This window comes from Equus przewalskii, chromosome 18 (assembly GCF_037783145.1).
Source record: "Equus przewalskii isolate Varuska chromosome 18, EquPr2, whole genome shotgun sequence".
In the NCBI taxonomy this organism is placed as follows: domain Eukaryota; kingdom Metazoa; phylum Chordata; class Mammalia; order Perissodactyla; family Equidae; genus Equus; species Equus przewalskii.
The window spans coordinates 17523788-17544399 of NC_091848.1; the positions used below are offsets into that span (position 1 = coordinate 17523788).

Sequence of the window (20612 nt, forward strand, 5' to 3'; positions counted from 1 at the left end):
CCCAGTATGTGACCCTAGACGAGTCTTTTAACTCTGAGCCTCAGCTCCCACAATTATAAAGGCAAGGAGGATAATAACACCTGTCTGACTGCCTCATAAGGTAATTCTAATGTGATCAGATATGATAGTGTTTGTTGAACATATTTCTCACGTTTATACATAAGGAAAAAGGATGCTGAAAAACTCTGGTTCTCACTTTAAAATTTTTTGACTTTGACTCCCTTAGGAAAAGCAAAATATCCAGTGATGTACCTACCCCACTTGCTCCCTTTTTCCAGGGCCAAAAGTTCAATAATAGCAACATTTAATAAAGAAACATATTTGAATTAATCTTTATTTACTTTTGTTTAAAAAAAACCCCAAAAAGTTAACTTGTAGACATCTATTTATATAATAAAATACTTATAACCCAGTGAGATTATGATGATTTCATTGGTGGTATGTTGCAAACTGTGTAAATAGTACACTCCGATTTCACCTAGTTCATCACTCTTGAGGTTTACTCACCTAGCTTGGTGTCTCCAAGGCCTGTCAACTCTGCTACCTTATCCACAAATATAAGTGCCATGCATGAATCTCTATTAACTGACCAAGAGAAATGTAACTTTTTGGTATATATCTCAGTAGCCAACTTAACTAACGTATATTTCCTGAGTGAGCCTTGTTTAGAAAATTTAAATCAACGTATTCAAACAATATAGGAGGATATAAAATAAAGGGAATAATAATCACAGGACTGGACAAGCAGAAGTAACTTCTGTTACATTTGGTTTGTGCATGTGTTTGTGTTTATGTGTACGTGGGTGGCATATAATAATGTATTATTTTGTTTTTATAAAAATGAGATTATATTATTGATGCTGCTCTCTAACTTGCTTTTTAGTTTAACTGCCCATAACTATCTATCACCTATCTATCTATCTATCTACCTATCTGCATGACTATCTTTCACAGTTACCCTTCCCACACAAACTTCTACAGCATGGTGGTATAAGAAACAGTAGGGCAGGGAGTCTAGGAATGCCAGTTCTCAAAGCCAGGACAAGAAACTGGCATCAAGAAAGTTTGTCAGCAGATAGCAAGACTCTAACCAGCAAGCTCAAGGTCAGGGGAACATTGCAGTCCATTGGAAAGAGTACGGTAAAAATAAGAGTGGCCCAGTGGTACAGGATCTGGAGTTTTTGTTGGTTAGACAACAGAGAAAATTAGATAAAAGCCCAATTATTGAAACTCAAGTCTGAGGTTGCATACAGGGTAGAGTGGAGAAGAAAGCATTTGGATTCTCCAACAAGAAAGAATCCAAAGACAATTTTCATTCTTCTATTTCTTCAAATGTCCCGAGCTCTTCCACACGTTAAGACTTTCCCCTATGCTTTTTCCTCTCTCTGAATATACTCCCCTTGCCATTCTTTAGCTGACACTCTCATATTCATCCTTTAGATACTTTCTCAGAGAACCCTTCCAGACTCCGTAAGCTAAATTAGGTCCCCCTAACATGCTCTACATTAGCTGGCTTTCAATGCATGTAACAAAATACCTCAAACTTAGTTGCTTCATAAAAATCATTTATTGAACTCACAAGTCTATGAGTCATTATTTGGGGCTGGTCTCAGCTGTGTGTTTCTTCTGCTGGTCTCAACTAGCACATTCATTTCTCTGTGGTCAGGCACAGGTTCTACTACCAGCTAGTGGTTTGGCCTCGAGCTGGCTGGTGCCAATGGTCTCATCCACATGTCTTGGGAGTGGCCGGCTGTGGAATGGGACATCTCAATTCATCTTCATGGTCTCTCATTCTCCAGTAGGCAACCTGGTGGTCTTATGATCTCACATGACAGGCATAGCAAGAAATAAAACCTTTTTTCTTCCTTTTTAAAGTTTTTTCTTTTCACCTTTCTTCGGATATAATAGACATATAACTTTGCGTAAGTGTAAGGTATACAACACGGTGATTTGATACATGTGTATACTGCAAAACCATTACTGCGATAAGGTTAGTTAACACATCCATCACCTCAGATAGTTACAATTTGTATGTGTATATGTGGTGAGAACTTTTAAAATCTACTCTCTTAGCAACTTTCAAATATACAATACAGTATTGTTAACTATAGTACCATGCTGCATTATATCCCCACAACTTATTCATCTCATAAGTTTGTACCCTTTGACTATCTTCTCCCATTTCCCCCACCCCCTACCTCCCACCCCTGGCATCCACCAATCTGCTCTCTGCTTCTATGAGTTTGGTTTTTTTAGATTCCACATATAAGTAATATGATACAGTATTTGTCTTTTTCCATCTGAGTTATTTCACTTAGCATAAAGCCGTCAAGTTTTAACCATGTTGTTGCAAATGGCAGACTTTCCTTCTTTATTATGACTTTATTATAGCTGAATACTATTCCATTATGTGTGTGTGTGTGTGTGTGTAGTAAATAATGTAATGTAACTATATTGTAAATAGACAATACAATATGGCTATTGTAAATAATGCTGCAATGAACATGGGGTGCAGGGAAAGCCTTAATATGCAAATACTTCTCAAGTCTTTGCTTGCATCACATTTACTAAAGGCCTATTGGCCAAAGTGAGGCACATGATACACTTAGCTGTAAACTGGATTCCATCTCTTGATGGAAAGATCTGTAATGTCACATTACAAGGGCATGAATTCAGGAAGAGGAAGTATTTCTGACCATGTTTACAATCTACCAAACACTCATATTATTCTAGAATTTTTTTTCATAATACTAATATTGATATACGTATGTGCCTAATTATTTTTTAACTCATCTGTCTGTACTACTAGGCTATAAATATCATATGGGTAGAGTCCATGTCTATTTTTTATTTTTTTCCACCACTCTCTTTTAACTGCCATGTCCACAGTCTGCCTGATAGCAGGCCTTTTATACTCAGTTATTGAAAGGATGCATGAATGAATCAGAACTGGGGCATAAAATTAGAGTTTGAATTGTAGCACTGGTAACTCAGTAATGAGTCTCAGAACGTTGCATTACAGATGCACAAATATTTCTTTCTTATAGTGACTTAGTTTATATAGGAGAAACATTAATTTGTTTCCGTTTATCTATTTATATTTTGGTTACAGTGGAATACAAGTCCTAACTGATACAGCAAAGGAAATTTGTAACAGTAATTACACATGGATTTATAAAACTTACAATGACAACATATTTTGGTGATATGACTGTTTAGGCTATAACACAATTGTATAGGTTAGAAATATTTGTAGAGTTATGGCAATAATAAAATTAGTTTCTTCCTACTTAAATAATTGTTTATTTTTGCTTTTAAGAATACATATTTAATTCCTTTTGGTTCTCTCTTATCAGATCAAGGAATGAAGTTTCTGCTGCATCAGCAGTAGAGGTCCCAGTTGTTAGCCTGCTGAGATTTTCTGATCTGAAACTTCAATTTTCAGTATCCTATTTGGTCTATATAACCCAATTCTTTCCACAGTGACTTGTTTCTCACCTTAGCATGTGCTTCAATGGGAAACAGATATATAGATGTTACTATTATATTGGTTGTTTCTTTTTTAAAAAATTATTATTTCAAAATAACAGTAAATTCTCCTATGACCTTACCCGGATAGGCCATCCTACTAAGGTGGGAGACTGCCTTGTATATGCTAAGAGAGACCTGTGGTCTCAGTTGCCTTTTAGGACAGCTGGCGTTCTTGTTACTTACATCACATTAAGCAACATGAAAATGGAAATTAAAATCTCATTTGTCAGCAGTTTTTTCTGTTATGCCATCTCAAATATAGATCATAATCTGAAGATGAAAAACTACGAGATGTAGTTGTCAATATTTTCCCTAAAGGCTCAGTAACTCTAAAAAACAGTTAGGTTTTGATTGTCTTGGTAAAAAATATACATATATGTATGTACATGTATATAACTGTATATGTATATATGTAACATAAATAAATATATGTATATTTAAATATATATATGTATATATAAAAAGTCTCTTGAGCAATTGAGATCTTGGATTTTCTTCTTCAGCTTTATTTTGAGAAACAATTACCGTCCATAGACCAAACTGCTCTATTTGCAGTTTTTTAATTATTTCATTCTCACACCTCAGTTTGGATGTAAATATGATTAACCCAATTTTGCAAGTATTAAAAATGTGTTTAAAAAGGTCAAACTAAATTTTCAAGCTTTTCAAGGAAAAACAATATCAAAATACAAATTGCTCTCTTTATCTGTTCAATTAATGTGTTTCTCTCTAGATGTCACTACTTTAAGTTGCCAAATTATTGAAGAGAAAGAAAAGTGATGTAAATTTAATTTTGTGTAGTATATTAGACTTTTTAATACGGTTTACATTGAATTATATAAACCATGAACAGTGAGAATAAAAGTTTAAAAAATATATTATCCTGGCTTTTGACTTAATCGGAAAGCATGGTGACACAGCATGGTATGAACGGATTCTCAGCACTCCAGGATCTTCATAATGTAACGCAGCCGTTGCTCTATCGCCCAACTCTCAGTCTCTTTGCTCTGGATTTCATTAGGCTTTACTCCAAGTTCATAAGGCTTTTCTCCAAGCTTCCTTGAACAAGGGAAATAGATAAAAAGAATATGGCTAATATTGGAGGTGGGGCTTAATCTCAGTTTAGAAAAATGAGAGTAGACAAATAGGAGATTCCACAAAGAAGAAAGAAGTTAGAATAGGTCCTGGATTCCTAGGAAGGACAGCAACATTGCATACTCTAGTTAAGAGGAATGAGTTAGAATATCTCAATATTTTATACTCTACTTAAGATGAGTTAGTTAGGATATTTCAGTATTTTTGCTGAGGATAAGAAAGTTAGTCAGGAAGGGGTCAGCTGTGCTGTACACAGGAGGAGAGGAAATGGGGGAGGGTACCTTCTTTCATCAAAGGGCAAGTGGAAGCCGGCCTGGCACTGGGGTCTGTGTGGATGGGGCAATGTGAGCAAGACCCAGAGCAGGAGGAGGTGAGGTTGGGTTGGGAAGGGAACAGGAATGAGAGGGAGGGAATGGGAAGAAGAACTTGCAGGGCCTCCAGGCTAGAAAGGAGTTAGGCTTCCCCGTGACCTGGGAAGCCTTTGGAGAGTGCTTGGCACAGCATGCTGTGATCTACCTACATTTTCAAAAGGAAAACTCCAGCTGCTGCTGTGAGAATATATTGTTTGAAGATAAAATCAGAGAAGCATGATCCAAAAAGGAGAACATAAAATAGAATTATACTAGTTGAGCTTCTGCCTCCTTAGATTTTTTTAATGTTTAGAACCAATTTTGTTTCAATATAGCCAGCAAAGTCCTATTTATTATTATAAAAAAGTAATTAGGACACAGGTAACTTTTATGTGTATTAGTATTTTTGTCAAATTTAAGAATCTAATATGAAAGAAAGTATAAAAGGAAAATAGAAATTTAGAAATAGTCCCTAACTTTTAATACATTAATTTTTTTTTTTTTGAGGAAGATTAGCCCTGATCTAATATCTGTGCCAGTCTTCCTCCACTTTCAACGTGGGTCTCTGCCAAAGCATGGCTGACGTGTAAGTCCATGCCTGGGAGCTAAACTCGTGAACCTGGGGCACTGAACTTAAACACTACACCATGGGTTCAGCCCCTAACTTTTACTATTTGAAATATTTAAAGAAACAATCCTTTTAAATCTTATGATTAACTGATAGTACACAGGCATTTTCAATTGACTGGTGAATAAATGAAGATGCTTCAAAGAGCAAGAATATAAATAAAAGTGGAAGAAGTAAAAGTTTTAGAGAAACTCAAATATGTTACTTCTTGTAAACAGGTGTTATTTTTGTTAGAAATTACCTCTCTGAAAAGAGAAAGCAGCAAATGCAAAACAAAGTGGGATCTTTTAAGTCATATTCAGAGAAGCATCAAGGAGTTCAAGCAATTATCTGAGAATAATGGAAAATCTTTGTAGAACTGCCACAGAAATTCTAATAGGTCATATCTTTTTTCAGTTCCAAATCAGAAGATGTAAGACATATTCACATATAATGAATTATGTAGCAGATGAAAATAATGGTTTTAGCTACCATTTAAGCACAGCACAAAACTTCATATGGACACTTTTATTCTTAGCTAGTGAAAAAAAAGCAGAAAAAGTAAATTCTGAATATTTTAGTCATTAACCTTTTCATTCTGGAAATAGAAGACTTTTTGTTTTTAAACGAAGTGCTGTATCATCATCATCATCATCATCATCATAATAAACATTTAGGTAATTAATCCCAGCTCATTTCCAGCTGTGTGGCTCTGGGCAAATTGAACCTTCTAAGATTCCGTGTTTCCTTCCATCTTCACAGTGAAAATAATATTGTTGACATCTATCTCATAGAATTAGTATAATGATTAAATGAGATGATGTTTTTAAAGTGCTGGCACAATACATAAATAATATTAGCTTTTCCAGTTGTCATTTTTTTTATTGGCAGTTATGCAAAAATTACACACCTGTGATCTTCTAAAATTTTCTATAAAGGTGTAAGCATTTTATTTTATATTCTCTAACTTAAAAATATTTTCCATCGCAATTCTATGCCCTTACCACAAAAATCCACACATTGTAAGGAGCTATGATTCAATATTGTCATAGAACCAAAAGGTTATATTATTTATTTAAATATTAAAACAATGGCGAGAATTAACTCTCTTTTATATTTTCCCTATTAAAAAATACTGTGCTTCCTCTGTGTTTTCTTAGCTTAGGAATATCATTGAAAACCTATAACAACAAACTTTATGGGAAAACAGTATCTCTTCACCTCTATCATTTTTAGTATATTAAAGAAGGAAGCATGAGGATTAAAGACGTTAGCCAAGACGCGGAAGAAACCCAAGTGTCTATCAACAGATGACTGGATAAAGAAGATGTGGTGTATATACAATGGAATACTACTCAGCCAGAAAAACACAAAATAATCCCATTTGCAACAACATGGATGAACCTTGAGAGTATGATGTTAAACGAAAGAAGCCAGACAGAGAAAGACCAGCACTGCATGATTTCACTCATATGTGGAAGATAAACAGACACATGGGTAAAGAGAACAGATTAGTGGTTACCAGAGGGAAAGGGGGTTAGGGGGTAGGCAAAAGGCGTAAAGGGACACGTATGTATGGTGATGGATGAAAATTAGACTTTTAGTGGTGAGCATGATGCAGTCTACACAGAAATTGATAAACAATAGTGTACACCTGAAATCACACGTTATAAACCATCATAACCTCAATAAAATAATTGAAGAAAAAAATGTTTGCTGAAATTGAAAATAAAGTAAAATAAAGAAGGAAGCATGTTAGGCAGGGCCAATATCTGACACAATTTTCTCTGTTCCTTGTTCTTCCCACTTTTGTATTCCTTCCCCACAGCAAGAGCCATCTTTAGGCTAGTACTATGACTTAGACATTGATCAAAGGTTGGGTTCTCAGCTATGAGCCTCTCTGTTCTCTTCCAATTCATTTCTTCTCAAACTGTGGCCTATGGACGCTATGCCAGTCTATTAACTGGCTCTTAGCAGTTCATGAGAAAGGTACAGAACAGGAGACAAAGTGTTTATAAACACAGATGGCAATTTGACATTGTCACAACATCCAACCATGTTATCAGTGCGCTCCTCTCCTTGAACAGGAGGGAGACCAGTTTGTACCCAGTTTGGTAGAGCTACATTTTTGTCATGTGCAGTAGGACCCCATAAAGAGGTATATGCATTTTTTTAATTGAGGTATAATTGACATATAACATTAAGTTAGTTTCATGTGTACAATGTCATGATTCAATACTTGTATATATTGAGAAATGATCACCACAATAAGTCTAGCTAACATGTGTCACCACACATATTTACAAATTTTTTTTTCTTGTGAAGAGAGTTTTTAAGATTTTTCTCTCATAGCAACTTCCAAATACACAATACAGTATTATTAACTATAGTCACCATGCTGTACATTACATCCCCATGACATTTATTGTGTAACTGGAAATTTGTAAGGGGTACGTTTTTAATACTTTTGTTGAAACAAATTAAAGCTTACAGAAAAGTTTTAAGAATAATATAAAATAACTCTGAGACTCTTGGCCCAGAAACCCCATTCATATTCCTGCAATAATAGCAAAAGGATACAATCTAGTCTCACCCCTTGCACAAGCCTTTCCTTGTGCTTCATGCCCTTGAAACTTTATTCAAGATTACAAAGCAGTATGATCATGGACTATGTCACTTAATTTGAGCTTTGTTATGTATATAGCTTTACTGTATGCATATATATTGTATATATATAGTATATATATAGTGCTGTGTTGAATCAGAATAACAATGGGGCTTGGGGGTTTTTTTGTCTGTCTCTATTCTTTCTTGGACACTTAAGCATCTGATCCCTGTCCCCTGGTGCCTCTGACCTGGCTGCAGCCAGGAACAGGAGGGACATTTCCCCCAGAATTTGCATGTTTCTGTGGTGATTTTGCCCAGTCACCATCGCAGTGCTGGCTTTAACTCCTTAGCCCCCGACCCTTTTTTTTTGTTTTAAGATATAAGACAGGGGGCCGACCCAGTAGCACAGCGGTTAAGTTCACATGTTCCGCTTCTCGGAGGCCCGGGGCTCGCCGGTTCGGATCCCGGGTGCGGACATGGCACCGCTTGGCAAGCCATGCTGTGGTAGGTGTCCCATGTATAAAGTAGAGGAAGATGGGCATGGATGTTAGCTTAGGGCCAGTCTTCCTCAGCAAAAAGAGGAGGATTGGCAGCAGTTAGCGCAGGGCTAATCTTCCTCAAAAAAAAAAAAGATATAAGACGTTGTTGAGTGTTTAAAATGTCATTGTGAGACAGGATAGAAATTTTACCTTGAAGGTCTTTCAGTGTCTTGTCCAAGGCCACAAAGCAAATAAAAACTATATAAACACACATTATATGAAACACGTCTGAACAGGCTGCCGGAAAAATCAGGGCTCACATGAGTGTCAGTAATTTGTAATTGCTGGGTACAGAGTAGGTCCATGTAAGGGCTCCAGTCCCTATCATTTGTAGGTACTCTTGAGTCATAATGTGGCCAGGTTGCTGGCAATCAGATTTCTGGCCTTCTGGTCCTGTCTGTGCTCCATCAGTCACCTGTGAGGCTGAAGTAGGAAATCTCTCTTCCTCAGCCATCAGTAGTCTCTGGGCTCCCACATCAAATTTAGCTTTTTGCAGCTCAGGAAGCGGGAGGGCACACTCTGGGTGTCTCAAGGCCTCACAGAGTACAGCTACCCCACTGTGGCCCAGGGCATTTTGAGTCAGGTTGAGTATTCCCAGGGTTTTACTGCTGGTGAGAGCAGAAGAGAGGTCCTTGGAGCAAGCACTAGTTAATATATACATTTATATATATAATATATTTCAGTGTGGACTTACAAGTTTGTATTTTATTCAGTAGATTATGATCTGTTATTATCATCATTCAGTTTGGTACTAAAATTGTCCCAGATTTGGCCAGTGTATATACCTTCAGGGCAGGCTGCCCCTTGTGTCTTTGTGACAATGCATCATTCACTGAGCACTTCCTTGTATTCATGCATAACAAGATTTTTCATCCTATGCATTCCCTGCAACAGCCTTGGGATTAGCCGTTTCTCCAAGGAGCCCTGGTTCTTTTTGAGAAGACTATATTCAGAAACCAACATCTGGGCACTAGATATGCTCATTGCCAAAAGGATATTTCAGGCTTCAGACCACTCCTGTGGAAAAATAAATATATGGATTCTCTCTGCCTCTGTCCATCTGTCTCTATGTGTCTCTCTCCATTTATATATATACACACACACATATATATATACTCCCTATATATACATAAACACACATATATATGCACCCTTATTTGTATCTGTATTTCTATATCTATATGTGTGAACCATCATTTCATGCTGTTACTTCCAACTTTTATACAATACCACAAAATTCATCCCAGCTTCCCCCCTTTCCATGTTCCAGCATCCCCCCATGCCATCTCTTCTCCATCAAACACTTAGAGGCATTTACAACTTCTTAAAGGATATCTTGCATGGGCATAATAACCTTGGTTTGCAGTTTCTTAGTTTTTTTTTGAAATGTTCCTCCACTGTGACCTGGCTTTGCAGGTTTTAATTTGAGAAGTCTCATGCCAACCTAATTCTCTTGCTCTTATAAGTTACTTCATCTTTTTGTCTGGAGGTTCTGCAGATTTTTTCTTTATCTTTAAAGCCCAGTAGTTTTACCAGGATATGTCTTGGAATTGACCATTCCTTTCAAATTTCCAAGCTACTTGGTGGAATGCTTTGATGTATGTATTCAGGTCTTCTTTTATTTCTGGAAAATTTTCATTGGTTACAGTTTTAAGAGTCAGCCCTATTCCACTGATTTAATATGGTTCCAAGACTCCAACTGTGTGAATGTTGGGTCTTAGCTACCTGTCTTCCATTTCAAAATCTTTCTCTCTGATTTTTCTTATTTCATTCTTTATTCCATTTTTATTCTCTTGGTAATTTTCCTGCTTCTTTCAAATCTTATTAAATTTTCATTTAAATAAATTCTGCATTAGGCACTTTGTAAATTAGGCTTCATTTCTGATGTAATTTTGTTTTTTTCCTTCTATTTCTTTCCTAATTTCAAGCTCTCATTTTATTTCTCTTTATTTTTGTCCATTTCTGTTCTTACTTTCTGTATTTTTGATTCAAAAACATTTTTTTTTCATATCTTCCCACTGTCGTTTGATGATATGCATTTCTGTTTGGAGTGTGGCAATATAGTTACCATTAACTTGTTTTTGTGGGGTTTTTTGGCAGAAAATTTTCATTAGAAAAAATTTTCATGACCACATCCTTGTTTAAGGATTTTAAATTCAGTTTGGAGTGATATGTTGCAGCTCTCTTCCGCTTCCTGTTTTGAGGGCAGAAATTTATCACCAGAAATGTTTTGATTTGCATTTACTGATTTTTTTCCTGGTAGTTTTACATGGGCATGACCTACTTTTTTTGACAGGGTTTCTATTATGAAAGTGCCCTATTCTGTCCCTTCTGACCTATTCTGTGCAGTTTCTTTTGTGGATATGTTATTGGATGTGGTGGAGAGGTGACTGGCATGTCTTGGTTCTTTTCATTTTTATGGGATCTGTATTTCCTCCACTATTTCTTTCTTTTCCTTCATTTCCACCAATCCAAGAGGAACTGCCCCTTCTCTATATATCTGGTTCTATCCCAGATGGAATGCTTCTCTGTGTCTGCCTCTAATGGCCCTGCTTGCTTTCAAGCATCTTCCTTGGAGAGAAAGCTGTGAGTTACTAAGTCCCAATCTGTCTTAGCGCACTAACATTTCACCTTGAATTTCTTCTTTCCTGGGTTAGTTTTGTCCATGTATCATCTAAGTCCTTCAAGCATCTGTACTCACTTCATAGTGTCTTTTAAGCTTTTAAGTCTTGTAAGCTTAGAGTGATAGATGATAGAGGTCTTATCAGAATTTGGTTTACTTCTCTACTTACAAGTAACTGCAAAGTTGTGACATTTTTCTTTCTCCTAGTACTGTTGAAGTCCTGAGTCATATATTGTTTTATTTTTTTTCCTTGTTGATTTTATTGTTTTGGTGGAGGATAGTAGAGAGATTCAAAATCAGGCAGCCATCATTGTCCCCCAAATCCAGATATTCCTTGTAGCTGATTTTTTTATAGTCAAGAATATTGATGCTAATGAGATTGCTTACCTTACTATTCTCTACAGACTTCACAAAAATACTGTTTGATATGTTAACTTTGCACCAGAAAGAATCATCAATTTCTGCATGGTAATATTATAAGCAACCAAAACATAGAATCAATGATATGTATGTGACTAAATGTCATAAAGATACAAATTATCTGGTATGTATATACATACTTAGACTATTATACACTTCCTGTCATCATTTTTATTCCATTCAACATTTTCTCATCCAAGAATAGCCTTTATATTAAGAAAACATGGAGATTCAAGGAAACAATAATAACCAACATTGCTTATCATTTTGGCTTGTAACTTAATGGAATCAAGTATCTTCTAGTACTATGAATTTGTAAAAAAAAGAATTACTAAAAAGGAAGAGAAATCTAAAGAACAAGACCAGTTAAGAGGAAATGACAGAGACATATATTGTCTCAGTCTTCATTTATTGGTTAGCACTTTCACTTCCAAGACATTCCAAAATGGAGCTTTGAAGACAATCAGCAATGAGGAACAGATAAAAGCTAGTATAGAGCAAAATTATCCCAAACACGAGCAATTGCAAATAAAACATTTTCCATTACCGAAAGAGGTAAATACTGGGAAAATTTATATTTAGAATGGAAATCAAGTTGAATTTATGGTAGTCCAGCCCTATTTGCTCTGGTACTTTCTCCAAAATCAAGTTTTCTGTGACTATGATCTCTTACCCGATCTTACCTGCATGGCTTACTGCTTCAGGGCTCCAAATATCACTTGATTTTATAAACTCATCAGTTTATAAAAGATACACTGATGTCTATGTCAATGTGGTTTTCTGAAAGTACTTCATCTATTTTAATTATAAGACTATAATCTACAGCAAAAGGTAGAGATTAACAAGGCTATTGTACCATGTCTCCTTTTCAAGTTCTTTCACCATGCTAGTTGTTTCCCATGGGTATGTTTCTATCTGTCCCTCTTAAAACTTGGCACATAGTAATTTATACCTCCAAATTTTAGTGAAAATGGTGAAGTGTAAATCTAGAAAAGAAAGAAGGAGGAAACAGGAAAGAAGAAAGGGAGGGAGAAATGAGAAGAAAGTAAGAGAAGAGAAGAGAATTTGAAGAGAAATTTTAATATCAATAATAAATTTTGATGAGAATGATGTTTATTATTATGCCTTTTTTTCCTGAAATATTTACCTAAGTATGCTAAGTATATTTCTTATCCTGCTACTCGGAGACAAACTATACAACTGTGTTTTTTAATATCTGTTTAGTATATTTAAGACGACCCAACAACTAGTATTCGGCTTAACTGCATTCCTAAAATGTGTAAGTATGTATTTGAATCTGTTGGCATTTACTTCAATAGAAAATTTCAGAAATTCAAGTGTATTAGCCATTCAACTAAATTTGTAGTTCTAGACAAGCTCTTGGGTTTTCTAATATTTTTTCTTCTATTATTCCTTAAAAAACTTACAATTTTTCTATTGAGTATTTCACCATCTGTCTGTCTTGTAAAGGTGAAATCTTTTCAGACTAAAAGCTTTTAGTAAACAGCAGGAAAAAATCGCACCACAGTTCTGTTGCTATTGAGGCAGGAACCGAACAGGCTTGCTCTTAAAGGTTCAGTTGGAAATCCACAGGCGCAAAGTCCATTCATTACAGGCAAACAGTGTGTCCTTGCTGCCACTGTGCATCGTCCGTTCAATCAGAACCTTGGCTGATAGCAGTAGGCAGAAAAGCTATCCAGCCTTAAGTAGACAGCAAGAAAATAAAATGAAGTGCTTGTGGCAATTTCCAGTACAAGCCAGGATTAGAAAAAAATAGCGTTCATACAGAAAGGGAAAATATTGCCTTGATTTGAAATATTTAGACAAATTGGTTTGAAATTGTGGGTGGGTTTTTGTTCATTTTGCCTTTGCTCTAAACTTTTCAGAATATTGCCTCAATATTCAAGTCCACTTTATTAGTGAAGATGTACATTTGTATAAGAATACAACAGGGAATAAAGTGTTTTGTGCTATAGTTGATTTTGAAGAAAGCTTAAAATGACCAAACAGTGGGCAACAATATTCTGTACGTAGGAACATAATAGTAAAGAAAAAGAAGAAAATTATTATACAATAGTCTGTATTTACTATACCATAGGATGACAATATGAGGTTGTGGTAAGTGTTCAAAGTTGGAGCAGAGACTCGGATTCTGAGCCTAGACCTGGCACTTATTAAACTCGTATGATCACTGACAAGCCATGAGATCTCTTTCAGCCTCAGTTTCTACATCTTGAAAATGGGAATTAAAATAATTGTTGTTCTACCATACACAGTGGTGTGAGATTGAATGATAAAATGTGGGTGAAAGAGACTAATAAATTTTGAAGTTCCATACACATTATTGTAATTAGTCTATGGTAAATTTTAACCGATGTATTTAAACCTTTGATTTTCAAACCCTTTCTTTTGCACCATCTTTACTATCCTTAATGAAATTCATGGAGCAAATAACTTACCTACATGCATAATTTTTAAAACAAGCATTGTAACTACCAAACTATAATATAAAGATGAAATAAAAATAGTTTATAATTAAATAATATAAATTTCAGTATGTAAATATTAGGACATGTTGCTAGAAGACATAGTGAGCTATATAGAACAACTGTATGTGGGATTGTTGAGAAAATAATAGTTACAAATGTTGACACACCTGGGTTGTATAGGCAATTCCAAAACCACAAGCAGTGCTGTGTTCATTGATGTGATTTTTATGAAACGGTGAACGATTCCTGTAAATTTGTGAACCAATAAAATAGATCCTTCTCTCTATTTACCTGTTAGCAACATTCCTGGAAATTCTGTAGACATTAAATGATACAAATATTAGCTATATTTATTTGTAATGTGGTGTAAAATTATAAGCTAAAGTGGTTTTAAACAGGTTTTCTGGTTACATGAAAATCTGGTGAACATTCAAAATTTGTGCTGGCTGTGAGATAATTCTGTATTGTGCAGGCCTATTGTAAATATTGTAGTTTGTCTAGTATTTCTTTCTGACTGTCACCCACGAAGGCCAATAGTATGCTTCTAATCATTTTGATAAACAAAAATATACACATTTGCAAATATCTTCTTGTGATAATACCACCAGCATTGCAAACCATGAGTTTTTAAATCAATAACATTTAAGTTATTTTTTTCCCAATAGTAAGCCTAATGTATGGAAATATATCATATTTTGATAATGATGATGGTTGATTTGGTTCATATTTGATTGAAATGTCAGTCAAATGCATGTGGAAACTTTTTTCAATCTGAGTTTTACTTTTGTCCATCAACCTTCACGAAGTCCCAGTTTGAGTAGAATCATCCATCTATCTAGTACCTGATGTACTTCGGATTCAATTTTTCCTACACTCGATTTACTATCACTCACAAACCCTTCTGGTGTAATTACTATATGCCCTACGTTGGTGAATGGGTGCTGGCTGCATTCTCTCATATCCCTTTATCCAATTGATACCTGTAATTCAACATCTTTACTGCTGTTTACGTTAGAAACATCCTCCCCATGTCCATTTAGACCGCATATGTGCAGCTTCTCCCCATTCCTCAAATGAACTTTTGCAATTATTTCCTAAATGGCGATTAATTTAAACATAGGTCTGTTAATGTTATTAACTCATTTGCCCATTTCAAGTTTCAGGATAAAATTTTTTTCATTGCTAGGCATTCAAGGTTCTCCGAAATCAAGAGTTTTTCCCAGAACACCAGTTTCATTCTTTATAGATTTTGGTTGGTTAATCTCACATCCTTATTCTTTTGACGGTAAAATAATGAAATACTTAGAAGTCTTTGTACATTCTAGGCTAATTTATACCTATATATCTTTGCTCACAGTGCTTATTCTATGTGAAAATACCTAGCCCAATCTCATTTCTACTATATCTCGAATTTGTCACCAATGAATATCAAATCACCTTTCATTGCACAGCTTAATAGTCACCTTCTCTAATTTTCTCATGGAATCTTGATAATACTATTGTGGGGACTGGAATTGGCCACCCCAAGATATGTCTCTTTGGCATGAGGATTATTTGAGGCTGGTTGCTTTTGATAAACTGGGACAGGGAAGGAGGCTCTGAGGAGTGGAAGTTGCCAGCCCTTTGTTAGGAGACATTTACTTTTGTAACGTAAATCTCTATCTGTAAAGGTGCCTCCCTCTCTGTACCAGAAAGAAGAACGGGAATGACCTTGTCTCTAGAAACTCTTAATCAATGGGAAAGGCAAGGACTTAAATCTGCATTTGTTTATTGTGCTTGTCTGGTAACCTCCCAAAACTGGCTTCCCTCCCCCTCCCAACGTTGGCATTTCTTTAATGATTAAGCATCTTTCCTTAGGCTAGGAACTGATTGTTGCACTCACCTGTGACCACCCAGCTCAAGACAATAGATTTGCCTCCTGCTACGCCCTCCAAGATAGCAGACCCACTACCTGCTGTGTCCAACAAGCACTGTGCCAACAGAGCAATCTTGTGACTATTGTGGGAGGGACATTTCAATCATACGTGAAATATCCTGTTTGGGGGGTGTATAACCACTCTGTGCACCCCACTTCTTTGGGGCCCTTTCTTCCTTCGGGGAAAAAAGGCCCCGGGCCATGGTCCTCATAAAGCTTTGTTTAATTATCTCTTGCTATTCTGTCTCACGTGAATTTAATTCGTTCTCTGTTCAGACGAACCCACATTAGGTAGAGGAAAAGTCTTCCTCTCCTACACTATCTAAAATAGACTAGTATCACAGTACCTCTTGCAATTAATGTATTTTTTTATGAGTGACTTTTCCTTCTTGTTTTAATTTGCTAAAGGCTGGTCAATGATTATTTCTTACCCATCTGAATCATTTCTTCTTTATCTAAACCAAATTTAAAGTCTGATATACTAGGCAATTAAACATATTTATTAAAATAAATAAATGAAGTTAAGCTAGTATTAGGTAAATTGACAGGCCTTGAGACTAATGGTCTAGCAAAAGTACTTAGATTTTATCTTTTTTTTTCCTTTTTAACTAAAAACATCAAATGAGATTTACCAAGAAGCCAGACTGGTTTGCAAAGTACATGTGACATCTCCTGGGTTTAGAATTTGACTGATGTTAATTGAATAATCTTAACATTTCTTAAGAGTGATCTGACAACAATAAAATCTCTAAAGATCAAAAATCACAGGTGTCTTTTCCATAATGGGATGACGTTTTCCATTTAGGCCTTAAGTATAGCTTGTCTCCTCCATTTTTTTTGCTTAATTAAATTAAGTCATGCTTTGGTAATTTAACTAAAATTTCCTTTTGACTTTTTTTTTTAAAAAAATTCAAATAATTATGGTGTATAGATACAGCCTCAGGGAACACAAACCAATATATTTGTGAGGGAAAAAATGATCTCCGTATGTAGTACAGCTACTGGGAGAAAAGTGGGCTGTCAGCGTTTGCCAAGAGCACTGTCGAAGGGCAGTGAGTCTGTCGAGTCCAGATTTCCTTACTTCTCTTAAATCAGATCTAGTTTATATGCTTAATATTCATGATGGCAATTTCTGTACTCCAAAGAACTATTTTAACTGCAGTTTGAAACTAGTGTCAGACACATTACATTTCCTTAAAAATAATTACAATTTTTATAAATTTGTAATTAACTCAACATACCCTCATCACCTAAAATGAGAGTCTAATGTGACCAGTCCTTATTATAAGCTTAAGAACTTGAATTGAAATTGGTTTTTAAACTCCTCATTACGGAGTTAGGTCTTTAAAATGGGCAAGAACTTGTCAAAGTCTTATTTACTTTGACATAAATGTTTAATTACATCCTATACTATCAAAAATATTTATATATTTACATTTATATAATAATATGTGTATTTATTACATAATATTTTATATAACATATACAGATATTTATATATTTGGCATTTTTAAAGTTACATATATATTTATACAGTCACATCCCATTTTATTGCACTTTGTCTTATTGTACTTTGCAGATATTGTGCTTTTTACAAATGGAAGGTTTGTGGCAACCCCAAATTGAGAAAGTCTATTGGCATCATTTTTTCAATAGCATTTGTTCACTTCATGTCTCCGTGTCACATTTTGGTAATTCTTGCAATGTTTTAAACTTTTTTGTTATTATTTTATTTGTTATGGGGATCTGTGATCAGTGCTCTTTGATGTTACTATTGTAATTGTTTTGGGGCTCCACAAACCATATGTATATAAGATGGCAAACAATGGATAAATGTTGTTTGTGCTCTGACTGCTCCGTTGACCAGCTGTTCCCCCATCTCTCTCCCTCTCTTTGGGCCTCCCTATTTCCTGAGACACAACAATATTGAAATTAGGTCCATTAATAACCCTACAGTGGCCTCTAAGAGTTCAAGTGAAAGGAAGAGTCATACATCTCTCACTTTAAATTGAAAGCTAGACATGCTTAAACTTAGTGAGGAAGGCATGTCGAAAGCCTAGATAGGCCAAAAGCTAGACCTGTTGTACCAGTTAGCTAAGCTAAGAATGCAAAGGAAAAGTTCTTGAAGGAAATTAAAAGTGCTACACCAGAGAACAGGTGAATAAGTAAGACATTGCTGATATGGAGAATGTCTTAGTGGTCAGGATAGAAGACGAAACCAGCCACAACATTCCCTTAAGCCAAAACCTAATCCAGAGCAAGGCCCTAACTCTCTTCAATTCTGTGGAGGCTGAGAGAGGTGAGGAAGCTGCAGAAGAAAAGTCTGAAGCAGCAGGGCTTGGTTCATGAGGTTTAAGGAACGATGCCACCTCTGTAACATAAGAGTGCCAGGTGAAGCAGCAAGTGCTGATGTAGAAGCTGCAGCAAGTAATCCGGAAGATCTAGCTACGATAATTAGTGAAGGTGGCCACACTAAACAGCAGATTTTCAATGTAGACAAAACAGCCTTCTATTGGAAAAGATGATGCCATCTAGGACTTTCATAGCTAGAGAGGAGAAGTCAATGGCTGGCTTCAAAGCCTCACAGAACAGGCTGGCTCTCTTGTTAGGTGCTAATGCAGCTGGAGACTTTAAGTTGAAGTCAATGCTTACCTACCATTGCAAAAATCTTAGGGCCCTCAAGACTTAGGCTAAATCTACTCTGCCTGTGCTCTATAAAGGGAATGATATGGATGAAGCACATCTGTTTACAACTCGGTTTACTGAATATTTGAAGCCCACCATTGAGATCTATTGCTCAGAAGAAAAGATTCCTTTCAAAATATTACGGCTTATTCACAATGCTCCTGGTCACCCAATAGCTCTGATGGAGTTGTACCCTGAGATGAATGCTGTTTTCCTGCCTGCTAACACAACATCCATTCTGCAGCCCATGGATCAAGAAGTAATTTTGCCTTTCAAGTCTTGTTATTTAAGAATACATTTCATAAGGTTATAGCTGCTATAGATAGTGATTCCTCTGATGGATCTGGGCAAAGTCAATTGAAAACCTTCTGGAAAGGATTTGCCATTCTAGATGCCATTAAGAACATTCATGATTCATGGGAAGAGGTAAAAATATCAATATTGACAGGAGTTTGGAAGAAGTTGATCCCAATCTTCCTGGATGATTTTGAGAGATTCAAGACTTCAGTGGAGGAAGTAATTATAAATGTGGTGGAAACAGCAAGAGAACTAGAATTAGAAGGGGAGAGTGAAGATGTGGCTCAATTGCTACAATCTCATGGTAAAATTTGAACAGATGATGAGTTGCTTGCTATGGAGGAGCAAAAAAAGTATATTTCCCTTTCTTGAGATGGAATCTACACCTTGTGAAGATGCTGTGAAGATTGTTGAAATGACAACAAAGGATTTAGAATATTTCATAAACTTAGTTGAAATAGCAGCAACAATGTTTGAAAGGATTGACTCGAATTTTGAAAGAAATTCTACTGTGGGTAAAATGATACCAAACAGCATCGCATGCCATGGAGAAATTGTTTGTGAAAGGAAGAGTTAATCGATGTGACAAACGTCATTGTTGTCTTATATTAAGAAATTGCCACAGCCACCCCAACCAACAGCAACCATCACACTGATCAGTCAGCAGCCATCAACATGGAGGTAAGACCCTCCACCAGCAAAAAGATTACAACTTACTGAAGGCTCAGATGATGTTAGCATTTTTAGCAATAAAGTATTTTTTAATTAAGGTATTTACAGTGTTTTTTTCGACATAATGCCATTGCACACTTAATAGACTATAGTATAGTGTTAACATAACTTTTACATGTACTGGAAAACCAAAAAAATTTGTGTGACATGCTTTATTGTGATATTTGTTTCATTGCAGTGGTCCAAAATCAAACTCACAATATCTCTGACATATGCCTGTAGAACATCTACCTATCTATAGTTTTGGGGTTTGTTTTTTTTTGAGGAAGATTAGCCCTGAGCTAACATCTGCTGCCAATCTTCCTCTTTTTGCTGAGGAAGACTGGCCCTGAGCTAACATCCATGCCCATTTTCCTCCACTTTATGTGTGGGATGCCTGTCACAGTGTGGCTTGATAAGCAGTGCCTAGGCCTGCATTTGGCATGCGAATTGGCGAACCCTAAGCCGCCGAAGCAGAATGTGCAAACTTAACTGCTGCACCACTGGGCCAGCCCCTACCTATCTATAGTTTTTGAGTATTTCCTGGAGTTGCCAAGTTTACTGCTTCTGGAAACTGTCCCTATCACAATATAGATGTTTCAATCTTTACATGTGCTTGTATTTAAGCCTCTGTTAGTTTGGAGATCTTCTCTATCTTATTCACTTCAGAATCTCTAGTGCCTTCAATGTAAGAGATGATTAATAAATATCTATTGAATGAAAAATGAATCAACAATGGATAC

At 35.9% G+C, this 20612-nt stretch overlaps 1 pseudogene; it reads left to right on the plus strand.

The window, feature by feature from the left end:
* The window catches only part of LOC139077071 (tigger transposable element-derived protein 1-like), a 117629-nt pseudogene extending 97702 nt beyond the window's left edge, over positions 1–19927 (plus strand).
* The last annotated feature ends 685 nt before the right edge of the window (positions 19928–20612 follow it).